Source organism: Paroedura picta, chromosome 3 (assembly GCF_049243985.1).
Source record: "Paroedura picta isolate Pp20150507F chromosome 3, Ppicta_v3.0, whole genome shotgun sequence".
Classification (NCBI taxonomy): Eukaryota; Metazoa; Chordata; class Lepidosauria; order Squamata; family Gekkonidae; genus Paroedura; species Paroedura picta.
The window spans coordinates 130,148,588-130,163,620 of record NC_135371.1 but is presented as its reverse complement, the minus strand read 5'-3'; the positions used below and the strand labels follow the sequence as shown (position 1 = coordinate 130,163,620).

Sequence of the window (15,033 nt, the reverse complement as noted above, 5' to 3'; positions counted from 1 at the left end):
TGTTGGCCTTTGAGGGTGGACTCATTGGAGCCAGGCTTGGGTTGCCAGCTCCAAGTTGGGGAATTCCTGGAGATTTTGTGATGAGGTTTGGGGAAGGAAGAGGCTCAGCCTGATATAATAGCCCATAGGATTCATCCACCAAAACAGCCATTTCCTTCAGCGGAACTAATATTGCCAACCTCCTGACGAGAGCTGGACATCGCCCAAAATTCCACCTGATCTCTGGATGACAGAGATAGTTTCCCTGGAGAAAATTACAGCTTTGGAGAGTGAAGTCTGTGGCATTATACCTTGCTGAGGTCACTTACCTCCCCAAACTTTACCATTATAAGGCTCCCCCCCAAAAAAATCTCCAGAAATTTCCCAACCTGGATCTGGTAACACTAAGAAAAAGAAGAGGAGTTGGGTTTTATACCCTACTTTTTCACTACCCACATTAATTTCAAAGCGGCTCACAATCACCTTCCATTGTTCTCCCCACAACAGATACTCTGTGAGGTAGGAGAGACTGAGAGAGCCCTGACAGGTCCCCCAGCTGGCTGCATGTGGAAGAGTGGGGAATCAAACCTGGCTTTCCGCATTAGAAAGTGCCACTCTTAACCAGTACACCAGATAAGGGGAATTGATCTCTGTAGTAGGGAGATCCCTTGTAATGCCTGGCAAGTTGCTGCTTCCACTTCTGGTGGAGGAGGGGGATGAATCAGATGGGGGCCTGGGAGGAGAGATGTGGGCAGGCAGAGAGATGAAGCAACAGGCATGGAGGAGATAGAGAGAGTAAGAAAATGTTTGTCAGGAGGGAGAAGAGTGAGAGGGAAGTAGGGGAGAAATGCATATGATATGAGCTTGCTGAGAACCTTGGGGAGAGATAGATATTCCCTCTGTTAATATTAAGGGAAGCAACTGGGTTTCATTGGTGGTCTCCCATCCAAGTAGTAATCAGGACCAACACTGCTTAGCTCGGAGATTGGGCTAACCTGGTCTATTCAGGCCAGAGTAATAGAATTTTATTCTGTCATTAATGCTATTTGAAGTATACAATTATGTCTGGTCATAATTCGTATATGTTTCCCCAGAGTTCATATGAACATGAAATTTTTATTTCATGTAAATTACACTCATCAGTTACATTGATACTTAATTTATGGAAATGGAATTTAGCTTGTGGAAATGGAATGTTCTGTTTATATACTAGAATACCATTTCCTTTTAAGGCATTCATAATCTTGCTTAAATGTATGTAAAGTGTGTGTGAAAGCAGAACATTTTTTCCTTAGCCTTTGCATTTACATTAAATTAACTGAAATTGGAAGGGGATGTTGGAATTTTGTGAATTAACGTGAAGCCCTCATTTTGAAAGGCTTCATCAAAGAATATGTTCATGAATTGGTCCAGTTCAGCAGAGTGTTACAGTGTGACTCAGACATAGTAAATACTTAATTAAATAGTATTGCATAATTAGATAATGTCTTCTTGGCATTAAACATCATTCTTATAAATTATTTCCTTACATAATTGGCAAAGCTTAAATGTGACAATCATTAAACACTTTAATTTTGAATTGTACTTCACAGTTGTATATTTTAGCAACAATGTGTGAACTTGCTTTTTGGCACATGCATTTCTGAAGTTCTCTGCAAAACTCAAGAGATAACCAAACCTTCTATTTTATTTTATGCTCCACACAGAAATAATAGGGTCCAATAACAAAAGGCTCTTAGATGCTTGAACATGCATTGTGTGCTGCATCATATATTTTATAGGTGCTGTGATGGCTCTTAGATTTTCTTCTTGGGGAATTCTATTTTGGAGATGTATAATTTGCTTGGAGGCTGCCTCATAGATTGTAGTGTAGCACAGAAATTCTCAACTACTACTGGTTTCCAGGAAGTGCAGTGCTAGAGAATTTCTGTGCAGTTAAGCCAATATCTTTTACAAATGCCTTACAGTTATGACATTGTATGGAGTCCCTACTATATAAGGAAGTAGTTAGGATTCTTAAGATACAAGTGAGTCCTGGAATTTTCCTGATATTATTATGGATCTCCAGACTACCCATTTCAGTTTCCCTGTAGAAAACATCCATTGGTTACTCATTGAAAAGGGTCCTTCTCCTCTGAGGACAAGAGTACATCTTGATTAGGTGATTCCTATCACTCTCTCAGGGAGACAAGACTAAAATTCTTCTTCTTCTTGTCTCTTTAGTGGCATAACCCATCCTTCAGTAAAAACTGGTAAAAGGAAGTAAGTACGTATTGATCAACACTTAACAAGTAATCCTCAGCAACATGAAAAAACATGAAGAAATAAGCCAAACATAGCATAATAAATATACGTATTCCAATAGGTTATAGTAGGTTAAATAATTTCATAATGATGATGTATTGGGAGGGGCAAGATGTCCTCCTGTCCTCAGAGGAGCAGGACTATTTTCAGTGAATAACCAATGCTAGTTCTCTCTCTGAGTCAGGAGGGCATCTTGATTTAGACCTACTAGATCAGTGTGCTAAGTCCTGGGTGGGTTATCGTCATCAAGCTACATGGCATGCTCTATATATATTCCCTCTGTGGAGGCACCATCTGACAAAAAGTGTTGTACAGACTGCTCTTGTAATGTTTGATATGGGTTGGATCCATGTGACCCCCTTGCCAACCCTCAGCCTCTTGGCATGCCTTTCCATGTCATGTTAGTCACTGTGCTCCTAAAGGAGTGGGGTTGGAATGTCCAAATAATTCCTAATTCTTGAGTTATTTATGTTTCAACGTTGTGTTCATTTAAGCATGTGCTAATGCCAACTTAGATGTTCATTCACACACTCTCCTGACTTCTTTGATACACTAGATTTTCTCTTTATGTTGCCTAGCATTAGGACAGGAAAGGGACTGATAGCAGGACGTTAAATTGTGCCCGTTCTCAGCACCACATATCCTTATCAAACAGTAGATCTCCGACTTATAGAAAGGAGCTCTGATCTTGACATTCCACCATCAGAAGTAGTAACCAACAGTAGTAAGGATCCCATCCTCAACTATTCCATATCAAAAGTGATGGCTGGTGTTATAGGACAGGAAGGACTCATCAAATGATGGTAGCCATGAATCATAGAATCACAGAGTTGAAAGGGGCTATACAGGCCATCTAGTCCAACCCCTTGCTCAACGCAGGATCAGCCCAAAGCATCCTTTTAAACTTATAAACATAAGTAAAAAGCTTGCATTATAATTACAAGGGTTGTGCCGGACAGTGCAATGTGGGTTCCATAAGTAGACCTTGTGTAACTTATACATAAATCTGCGCAGCAATATTATCAGCTAACAGCATGCAAAGACAGATTGTCTTGGCAAGGGATCAGGAGGATATTCCCTGATGACAAGGTTTTCTATCAAGACAAAATGCAAAGGACAAGAAGTTGGAAAAAAGTTTCATAGTGGAACAAGGCAATAGCCTAACCCTCCAATCCAATCATCCATGAGCTAGTCTCCAAAGGTCCAAAAAACATACAGTGTATTTTATGACTATGGAGTATTTTATTGAAGATACAGGACCAAGTAAGTCTAATGTTCTAAGTGAAGGCAATAGTAAGTGACTAGCTTACTGAACAACAGGAGTCTATGGGAATGCCAGTCTACATTAAGATATCCTCACTACATAGAAGGAGACATCTGATATAACACTAGCTTCAAAAATTGCTTTAAGAAAAAGGTATTGTGATGCGATATTGGTACGAGGTAGATCCGTCTCAGAGAAAGGATAACTAATATGTGTGTCCCCTGGGTAGGAACATCCAGCAAGATACAAGGTTTTGATATGATGCCCAATAGAGATATGCAAGATGCCTGAAAGGCAGTAGCATGAACCCAAAGAGAGATGGTCAATTTAGCAATACAAGCTGGCTGATAACTATAAGTTAAGGGGAAACTTGGTCAAATTTTCCTGGAAGGATCAACTACTACCAGCCAGGGAACAGAGAGAATTAATAGTGTAGCCTGAGATCAGGTACCCTCAGCACTGTGAATGACATGAAACATCAAAAGCATAATTGCAAAAGTAGGGGAAGAATTGGAATTCCACCCTTTTGAGTTCCCTTCTGCTATGGCAGTGGTGCAGTATGTGAAAACTGTAGAGAGATTAGTGAACAAAGGTGCCTAACCAGGTTCAGACTAGAAGCCATGCAATCCGGGTTTGGCCATAGGCCCTTTAGATGTATACCCTAACAATAGATAATCGTAGATCATACCTTCATCCCATCTCAAGGGAAGTTCTGCAGTAACTAATCCAATAATGAACAACATGTAATCTATAGAAGAGGGGTATGGATGATCTTGGGTTTAAGTGCCAAAAGAATGCAACCTGGTGTATAAACCAGCAGATCAAAGACCAGTGTTTGTGTAATTCCTACAATGGACTAGCGGAGAATATAGGGACTGCTCCCAGTTATGGCACATGCTTTTCCATGTATGTTGCTGACCCCGTCTCTGAAGTGCAATGCCTCCTGCTCTAAGCAGAGCATATTAAGAAGTCCATATTGCCCTATTGTTTGACAATATATAGAGCAGCCTTTTCCAACCTTTAGACTGCGGAGGAGCCCCTGCAATAAATTTTTAGGCTTCGATGACCCCCAGAAGTTATGTCAGCTGGCCACACCTCCCTGTCATGCCCCCGGAAGTGACATGACACAGGAAACAACATCATCTCCCACATCCTCCTTTCACTTCCTCCCCTCACCTTTACTACTGCCACAGTGACTCCATCTCATGTAGGCTAGAAAGAAAGGCAGGGGCTGAGAAGCCAGCCTGGACCCCCGGATCATGCCACAACCAACTCTCCCCTCCCCCTTTGATTTTTATACCCATGGCCTACCTACCGAGCCCTCTGGGTAGAGGCAGCCAGTTCTTTACCTTATGGCTAAGTCCATTAAGGTAAGAGGGGAAAGGCCACAGACCTCCTCCAGAGCTCCTGTGGACCCCCAAGGGTTCATGGCCCTCTGGTTGAAATCCCTGATATAGCAGGAGAATGTAGTGAAGAATTTATACTCATCTGGGTGTAATTTACAGAACCCATACCCTAGTATGGAAAATGGAGTACATAATAGAGATGACCTATGACAACTGGCATCTGTTTGCTAATAGATCATAGTAGGGGTTGTAGCATTCAGTGATTACGTTTTTACTCCTTCAATACGTAATCCCATGGGATAACGTTTTAAGAAAACAGTGGGATATAAGATATCTTAAAAATTTGCATGGATACTCTCTTAGACCGTTTACTCACTGGGAACTTCACTGCTCCAGCTCCCATGCAGGAGCACAAATTGGGGGCAGATGAGGTGCACCAGTCCAAATGCCCCCCAGTGTGGGTGCAGGAAGAGGTGGGACAACCTGCCACGACTCCAGCCTGCAGCCCAGCATGAAACCTCCAGTGCGTAAACAGTCTTAGTCTGTAACAGACCCTTAAAACAAACCTTTACATGCTATTTTAATCCTTCATTTCTAAGGATCCTGCAAGAATGCCCTTGACTCTGGAACTCCCCATGATCTGAAGGGAACCATGTATTTGAGGAGGGAGGCTCTGAACACTTTAGAAATTTGCATGAAATCCTTGCATGGGGATTGTGCTAGTCATCTCTGTATAGTTCCAGTTTCTGTATCCATGCTGCTGAGGTGAGCATTGAACTATTTATGATTGGTTCCAAAGATGTACATGTGGATTGCTCCTGAGTTCCATGTGGCAAGAATGCCAGGATTCTTACCTGTGTGTGAGGTGAAAAACACCAAAAAGAAACCAAAGAGCAGTGGATCAGTTTGATGTGTCACTATGACCGTCACTCAAACTTGGTATTAGTCAGCAAGGCTGATACATACATTAACAGAGAGCTGATTCTGACCATGGAATCCAGGTAGTCCCAACAGAGTCCGAGATAAACTAAAAACCATGGCAGGCTTCAGGTTAGGTAGTCTGTTGACTCATTAATCAGGAAATCAAGAACCTTGTCTATTTCTCATCTGCTGCAGTCGAGCAAGGTGTCTGCATTGTACTTATGGGGACTGTTCAAAGGAAACCTGTAACAGTGTTCTCAGCATAGGACCCATTATGCACGGGGGGAATAGCGCACATTCGGGGTGGAATGGCGGTGACTAAAATCACCGATAACGCACGGAGCCGGCTGCAACCGGCCACAGTTTCGGTGCATGCCTCTGAAAAAGCCACGTTAGCGAAACGTGGAAGAAAGCGCAGCTTCCGGGTGACTGGGGCGCAACCAGAAGCGGCGCAGGGATCGCCGCGTGCATAATCGGTTACTCTGGGTTTTGCCGCCGTCGCACCCCATCCCGTGCATAACCGGTGTGCTTCGCGTCTTCTCCCTCCGCGTTTTTCATGTGACCCGAAATCGCTGTTTCGGCAGCCGTGCATAATGGGCCATAATAAGACACAGAATGAAATTTGTTATTATTTTTATGTTATTGACGATACCTCTGTCCCACTCTGCTAATCTTTGGCATATTGGGGAAAGGCTGTTAAAATATGCCTAGACTGGGGTGGAGCTCTTTAATACCCTTTAGCCTGTACTATCCTCAGCCTCTGAGGTTTACACAGCACCATTGAGGGATGTGTTTATCTAAATTGGTTAGTAATTTTACCATGGATACTGATAATCTGCTGTCTTAAGAACCTAGTTGTTGTAATGCATACAAGTGTCTTCTAGGGCAATGGTCCCCAACCTTTTTATCACCGGGGACCGGTCGTCGCCACCACTGCCTGAGCCCCTATTCCACTTGCTTTCCCGCCGGCGCCACTGACTTCCTGCCACCCGCTGGGGAGTGCTGCTAGCAGCAGCTGTGTAGTGCCACACTGAGCCAGCAGCAGAATGGCAGGGCAGCCCCCGAGGCAGCAGCTGGGGAGGAGGACAAGGAGGAGCTGCGGTCCGGTACCGACTGATCCACAGACCGGTCCCAGTCCCCGGACTGGGTGTTGGGGACCACTGTTCTAGGGGGTCAAGTTACTGCTTTGCAGGTCTTAGGGCAGTGGTTCTCAACCTTCCTAATGCTGTGACCCTTTAATACAGTTCTTCATCTTGTGGTGACCCCCAACCATATAATTATGCAAGTGTTCTTTCACCGAAATTAAACGGAAACTGACCAATGGTGTGAAGATCCATTGTTCATGATGGTATATAAATTGGTTTTTTTTCTGGGGTTTCTCAGTTCAGTTTTGCCTCTTGTCCCACCATGCCGATTTCACTCCTTTCCGCTGCTCCAGACAGACGAATGCTCTATCTCAATTTACCCTGCAAGGCTGTTGTGTGGATGAAATGGAAGAGGAGCGATATCGGCCACTTTGTGACCCCCTTGGAGAGAAGGGCTGCTTGCCCTGCTACGACCACTGTGAAAGAGTCGTTCGACCCCCGATGGGGTCCCGACCCCCAGTTTGAGAACCACTGTCTTAGGGTTTTGGCCCTGCAGGGCTCCTGTATGGCAGTCTGTAGCTGAGTCATCTGATTGAGAGGCCAACTGCAAAAAGGCCTAGCCAGAAAGAGAAGGGACCAGAGAGCTAATAAAAGCCTTTCTTGAGTCGAGGCAAGCTGACATGTTCTGTTGTTCAGCCAGAAACTCAGAGTATTAGTGGTTCCTGCTTAAGCCACAGGGACTGTTCAGAGTTCTAATTAATCTCCTCCCCATCAGCAAATAGACACTGGAGACCATTTTGAATCTAGGGCTGCTTACTGTGCTTAGAGCAGCTCTCTACTGATTTGATGCCCACCGTCCCTTGTGGGCAGGGCCGTCTGCTCCAACTGGTATTGACTCCCCAGACCCTTTAGACAGAGGTGTTTTTATCTCACAAATCCTCTCACCTGGAACACCAGGACACTCTGCACGCGAATAGAGGCTATTAACTGAACCAGAGCCCTGCCCCTCAGTGAAGGGGGATTTACTTTTCATCTCAGGTACATTTTTTTTCTTTAACCCTCACTATCGGGAGTTTGAACATGCTCTGGTAAACGCTGGCTTTAGTTGGCCAAGAGGATCTTCTCCCCTTCCCCATTCAGTCCTATCCTCATACCAGGAGGTGGGGGGAATGAAGGGCAGTTTGGGGATTACGTTACCTGATGCTAGAGGCAGTCTGTGTTTCAACAGCCTCTTGGCCTGAGAAAGCCTTAGGCTTCTACAGATCAGTATGGTGGAAGCAATTAAAATGGCCACCCTGAGGGTTTGGCTTCGGAAATTGTGCTTCCAGTGGTGCGGTTGCCATGCATTGTTGTTATGCTCGGAAGTTTGTGCCATGCACTTTTCAGTCAGGATAGCCCTAAAGTAGCGATCCCCAACCTGTGGGCCACGGACCACATGTGGTCCTTCAACTAATTGGAGGTGGGCCCCGAAGGACGCCTTCTCCCCCCCCCCTGGCCCTTTACTTCATCCCCCCCAGCCCTTTACAACACACTTCATTGTTGTGGCGTGTCTGTATCTTATTTTGAATGGACGTTTAAACATTACCATAGCGATCAGAGAGCACTAGGGCAGTGGTTGAGAGTAGAGGAGTAAACTACCCCCCCCCCACCGGGCCTCAGCCTTGAGTGGTCCCCAGCGTTGAGTAGTGCCCGGTGATAAAAAGGTTGGGGACCACTGCCCTAAAGGGCATAACGACTGACAAGACCTGCTGTTAGCAGCCTGTTCATTGGTTAAGATGGGCCATAGGGCATGGCCAGCAGCGTTGTCTGCTCCATGCAGATTGATCCTTGGTCAGGGCAGTCCTGACAGCACACCCCCTGGCATTAACAGAGCCTCCAGTATCGGTCTTGAAAAGAGAACCAGCATTGTTGTGCTCCTCTGCAGCCATCCCAAGCTGCTGAATAGCACTGCTATTAGTTGGGGTTAGAGAAAATGGCTGCTGTGGGAAAGCAGGGCTTCGCTTTCTTCACCAAGCCTGAAAACTAGTACAAAGCAAGGCCTGGAAAGAGAAAGTGTAGAAAAAGGACTGCAGAAGTAGCGCAGATTGTAGAAGGCAGAAGGGAAAGAGAACCTAAGGAACAGATATGTAGAAGACAGTAAGCCTACTGATATGACTGCTCTCCCTGTCAAAGCAACAAAAGAACTGAAGGATGGGTGACACCCACCCAAACATGGTAGTCCTAACTTGGCTCTCATAAGAGCTGCAGGTGACCCCATAAAATTCTTCTCAATAACAGGTTTTGGATCCTTTCTAAGATAAGTTTCTCTTCAGATCGCATAAATCTTTCGCCTTTTACTAAAGATTTCTGTGGGTGATGTCCACCAAGGAGACAGGAAGTATTTTAGTTCTGCGTACCTGAGATTGTGGTGGGAATCACCCAATCAATATATCTTCCAGGCTCAGAGAGAAAATGGCAGCTTTAGATAGTAAAACAAGAAAAACTGAAGTTTTTCCCTGACATCACCCCAGAATCTCCCAAGAATTTCCCAAGCCTCAGTTAGCAACCCCAGAAGTAGTTAACTTAGCAGCAAAACTGTTCGTGCTGTGTGCCTGTAGGAGCTTGTATGTGCTATCCACTTGGTATGTGGCTTAATGGTTTTGAAGTCAAATGGTGCATTCCTTTATTTTCATGGCAAGAAATTCCATTTTGCAGTGGTTTCTCAACACAGATGCTTTCAGTTAAAAATGACCGTTCAGTGTGGGTATTTTTCAGATGCATGCTTTTTTCTACACAGAGATCATACCTATGAAAATCTATACTGACTTGGTTAATAGTGAACATGCAACAGTGGAATTGCAGTTTCGGAAACTAAAACCCCAGAAGAAATCTATTTTGGTTTAGAAGAATGTTTTAGATTTCTCTAGGGGCTTTCAAAGTACCACTGGTTCCATTAGTAATCCCTTTAATGCCTGTAATGACTGCAGCCACATCAACAATTCTAGAGTGGTGGGCAATGCTTGAGAAACCAATAGTGGGAAATGGCTTAAAAGTTTTGAGTTGCTTTGTTTGAATAATCTGAGGCATTCGGTCAACTGTGAAAGAATATATATTTGATGCTTTTAAAATACTGACCAGAAATGTTCATAATAGAATTAAATCATTTTTATATACACACCGTCTGACTTAATATTTAACTCACTTGCTAAGATTTAAAAATATGACAAAATTGATTGTAGGTTCTACATGTTAAATGACCGTTTGAATTCTACGTTTTAACTGGCATTGGTGAGTGTTTTATCATGAAAAATCCAGCACCTTTCAAATTACAGTTTGTCAGAAATCGTGTGTGACTCCCACCTTTTGGTTCCTAAAGTGCCACCAAGGCAGTTAACAAGTAAAGTACACCATCATAAATCCATTTATAAAATAAATAAAACCTGTAAAAGACCTGACAGTTAAAACATAGGGCTAGAAGGAGAGGTCATTAAGGGAATAACAAATAAAGCTAAGGTTTTCATCTGCCAGCAGATACTGAAGAAAGGGGTTAGCTGAATTTCCCAGGGATGGAGTTCCACAGTTTTGGTGCCACAACTGATAAGTCCCTTTCTTGGGTTGCCACCCACCTCAAATGCAGAAGACAGAGCACGCAAAGGAGGGCTTCAGAAGGTGATTGTAGTGGTTTGGGAGATTCATATGGGAGTATATTGTCTTTATGGTATGCCGGCTTTAGAAGTTAGCACAGCACCTTAAATTGGGTCTGGAAACTGTTTGAAAGCCATTGAAAATAGCAAGTGATGTTGTACACTGTAGTGCAGCCAGGAAGGGGAAGGGTATTCACAAAGTGTCTCAACCATCATTGTGTGGTATCGCATAAATAGATTGAGTAAAATTGTTTTATAAGCTTTAATACTATCAGGAGACTTGACCACAGCTTCATAGAGGCCCTGGAAGATGTCCCAGTATGCCTGAATTTCGTGCGTGAGTACAAAGGAAATATATTGTACTGTCAGTGGGGCTACAGCAGGCTTTCTCAACCAGGGATTTGTGAAATGTTTCCTGAATGTGTTTCTTGACGGCCCTGGAAGTGTTTCCTGAATAATTTTAGTATATTTTTAAAATTTCTTAAACATTTATTGGGTGATATGACCATATATAGTCATGCTGACCTCCCCCCCCCAAAAAAAATGGCCAGTGATGGGCCTGGAGGGGGTGGGAAAGGGAGGGGCCCTGGGTATATGTGTATACAGCTATGCTTCTGAACTATATTCTGCATGATCACACCACTTCTGAGGTTCCTCAACGCCTGAAAAATATCTGTTTATTTATTGTTTCAATTTATATCCCACTACTCTCCATGGACTCATGGTGGGTTACATAAGACAATTTAAAATCCCCCATAAAATCAATATCTGACCACCCCAAATAACATAGAGCACGAGAAGCAGCACAATCCCAACCCTCCTATCCACAGCCAACCATCATCACAGGTAGAGAATTCACAAGATGGCTCAGCGTTTGGACAGAGGAGGGGCCTCAGTTGTTCCTGGTCCCGGCCTCAACCAAACACCTGGCAGAAGAGCTCCATTTTACAGGCCTTGCAGAACTGAGATAGGGCCATCAGGGCCCTCAGCTCTTCCGGGAGCGCATTCCACTAGGTTGGGGCTAGGACCGAAAAGACCCTGGCCCGGGTCAAGGCCAGGCGTGCCTCCCAGAGACCAGGGACTACCACCAGATTCCTACCCACAGAGCAGAGAGCCCCATAAGGAGTTTCAGAGGTTTCCAGTAGAAATGTTGCAGGTTAGGAACATGTATGTATATGGAGGAGTGTTCTGGGAAGAGGCTGTTATCAGGAAATTGCTCTGACAGCAAACTTTGCAACATTACCATCTTGTGAGAGAAGTAACTCTGTGTAGTAGGCTGAGACAAACAATTGTCCTGAGAACTTAGCCAATCAAGTGGTGGTAAAGCTACTTTATTTATTTATTTATTTATTTATTTATTTATTTATTTATTTATTTATTTATTTATTTATTTATTTATTTATTTATTTATTTATTTATTTATTTATTTATTTATTTATTTATTTATTTATTTACCGCCCTCCTCGGAGGCTCCCTGGAGGCTTGATGAATCAATGAGAATGTGCAAGCTGTAATATAACTAGAAAGGAATATTACTTAAGGAGTATGACAGCTTTGCTGAAGCTGAAGATCTGTGTACTGAGTCGGCCTATATTTTCAAATATATATCTTACTTCTTGCTTCATCTGGAACTCTTTGTCTGATTCTTTTGGATTTTCATTTTAATTGGTTCTGGGTGCGAGACATAGAAAGGCCAGATGTTGTCAGAGACAATTTCAGATCTCAGCCATAGGCCTGGTAGAGCAACTCTGTTTTACAGGCCCTGCAGAATTCTTTAATGTCCTTCAGTGCCCTAAACTTGCTTGGAAGAATGTTTCAGCAGGCCGGGGCTGAAAAAGCCCTGGCTCTGGTTGAGGCCAACTTGATTTCTCTGGGGCCAAGGATCTTGAACAAATTTTGTGTGCTTGATGTTAAACTTCTTGGAGGGGTGTATGGAAGAGGCAGTCCTGCAGATACAAAGTTCCTAGGTTGTTTAGGGCTTCAAAGGTAAGAACCAAAACCTTGAACCCGATTCAGTCCTCAGTCTGGAGCCAGTGCAGCTGGGAGAGCACTGCTTGAATATGTGCTCTCCACCAAATCCTTGTAAGGACCCAGGCAGCAGTACTCTGGACCAGTTGGAGCTTCCAGATCAGTTTCAAGAGTAGCCCAGCATACGGCAAGTTGCAGCAATTGGGTCTCGAAGTGACCATCACGTGGATCATCGTGGCTAGATTGGATGACGACAGGTAAGGTGCTAGCTGCTGCACCTGGTAAAGATGGTTAGAATGCCTGCCCCAGAAGGGAATGCAGCTAGGCAAACAGGCTCTGCCCTATTTCATTTACAGAAGAATCCAGTCCTGGTAGCATGAGACTCACTGGGCCATATCATTTTTTTCCAGATCTTGTACCTGTTACCTCTAGGTTGTCTTTCAAAGCACGGGATTGTATCTATTAAGCAAACTATGCCAGAGGAGTTTGGGAATATATGCCAGAGCTTCATCCTTAATCCCTTCCAGGGGGAGATCCAGATCCCTCTATTCCGTGCCTCCAGGCTATTCCCTGGAGATTGAAATTGTCACTACAGAGCACAAAGCTATATAGCGTCAAGAAAGAACCCTTCAATTACTTGACTACACACCCTCCACCATCTTTATTGGTGACAGAAGAAATTCAGCCTAAGGGTAGGTAGGGTTACCATTCTGCTCCCACTGACAGAGAGGGAAGGAAGCTGAATGGCCTAAGTCAAAGATTTTACAGGTCTTCTGCTTTGAGAGTTCAATTTTTTTTCCATCACATATCAAAGAGATTCCTTAAAGGATTGTGTAACCTCTGCCTTCCTAGGAATTTGTTAGTTCCTCAGTGGTCCCTTTCCCTTGTTTTAATGTATAAGCCCTTCAAACCCCTTGTAAATTGTCCCTTACCTAATCTTTCCATGAAAGGTTTGTGTTTTTTTTGTTATGTTTTTGGTAGCTATCACTTCTGTGAAGAGTTAGTGAGTTACCAGTTCTTCCGATCAATCCCTGTTTTTGAAGTTTTTTATGTCTCAGTCTCAGATTTCTCCCAGAGGTGATCCCTAGGTTCCACATGTCTCAAAATATTACCTGTTTTCTTGTCCACACCTAGGTCAGAGAATGAGCAATTCTTGCACTCTCTAGATTTTAGGAGAACCTTATTTTTCTACCATAAGAGGGCTTGAGTTCCGCAAGGATAATGCACTATTTATTTGTTTTTCCAGGACCTAATAGAAGCAAGGGAAGTTCCTCTCGAGGTGGATTGTTTCTGCCATTAGATAGTGTTATAGGAGGGCTGAACTGGAGTGCCCAGTACATATTCATGTTCATTCCACGAGAGCTGTAGCTTCCTCTGCAGCTTTCCTCAGGGAGCCATTAACTCAGATTTGCCAAGCTGAAACTTAGTCTTCAGCTTACACCTTTGTTCATCATTATGCTTTGGACCTGCAGATAAGATGGGAAGCTGAGGTGAGAAAAGCAGTTCTGCACTTGCTCTTCAAGTAAAGGAGCATGCCCCACCCCATGGTGAGTAGCTTGCTAGAATCCCCATGTGAGACTGCACAGGAGATTGAGGATAAAAACAGGGTTGCACTTACCTGTAATGGATGTTCATAAAGTATCTTCTCTGCAGGCACACATACCCTCTCCTCCTGCCCTGCCGTAAGCTCTGGCTTTGGTGGCACTAGAGGTTCTGAGGGTAGGGGCACTGCTTTGGGAGAGCATGTGGTCCTTGGGTGGGAACACGGACCTTGGTTCTGCACACAGCATCCCCTAGAGCAGTGGTCCCCAATCCCTGGTCCGGAGACCGGGACCAGTCCGCGGATCAGTCGGTACCAGTCCGCGGCTCTTCCCCAGCTGCTTCCTCAGGAGCTGCCCTGCAACTCTGCCGCCAGCTCACCTTTAGTGCTCTCCAGCGGTCGCCATGGCTGGGGCTCCCCCTTGGCGTGGCACTGCGCAGCTGCTGCTGGCAGCGCCCCCCAGTGGACAGTGGGAAGTCAGGGGCACTGGTGGGAAAGCAAGTGGAGCAGGGGCTCAGATGGCAGCGGCGACATCCCTTAGCAAAAGACTACCCCCCCCCCCGGGCCTCAGTAAAATTGTCAAGCGTTGACCGGTCCCCGGTCATAAAAAGGTTGGGGACCACTGCCCTAGAGGCTTTTAGCTGTAAAACCTCTCTGATGGTGTTCCCCATATGTTCCCCACATGGAAGATACTTGATGAACAACTGTTGCAGGTAAGTGCAACCCTGTTTTCCATAGTAATGTGTAAGGATTCTTATACGTATAATCTGTTGTATGGTCCCTCTTTTTCTATTGTGTCCCTTTTATATTGTTGTCTTTTTTTATTAAAATGAAAATACTACATTGTTATATTTGATTTCCTTAAGAACTCCTGGGTTTATGCCACCAGGTTTTTAATTTCCTCAGTATAGAACCTCATCTCTCATCTACTCAATTTGATTCAGTTCGCAGATTCCATTCCTGAAAATTGTGGCTGTGGCCCCACACTTTCCACACTGAAACA

General features: G+C 44.2%; 1 protein-coding gene and 1 pseudogene across 5 annotated transcripts in view; both read left to right on the top strand.

Moving 5' to 3' along the window:
* Positions 1-15,033, top strand: part of UNK (unk zinc finger) — an 88,858-nt gene that overhangs the window by 30,829 nt on the left and 42,996 nt on the right. The gene's annotated exons all lie outside the window — the stretch shown is intronic.
* Positions 9,187-9,309, top strand: LOC143834591 (U5 spliceosomal RNA; annotated as a pseudogene).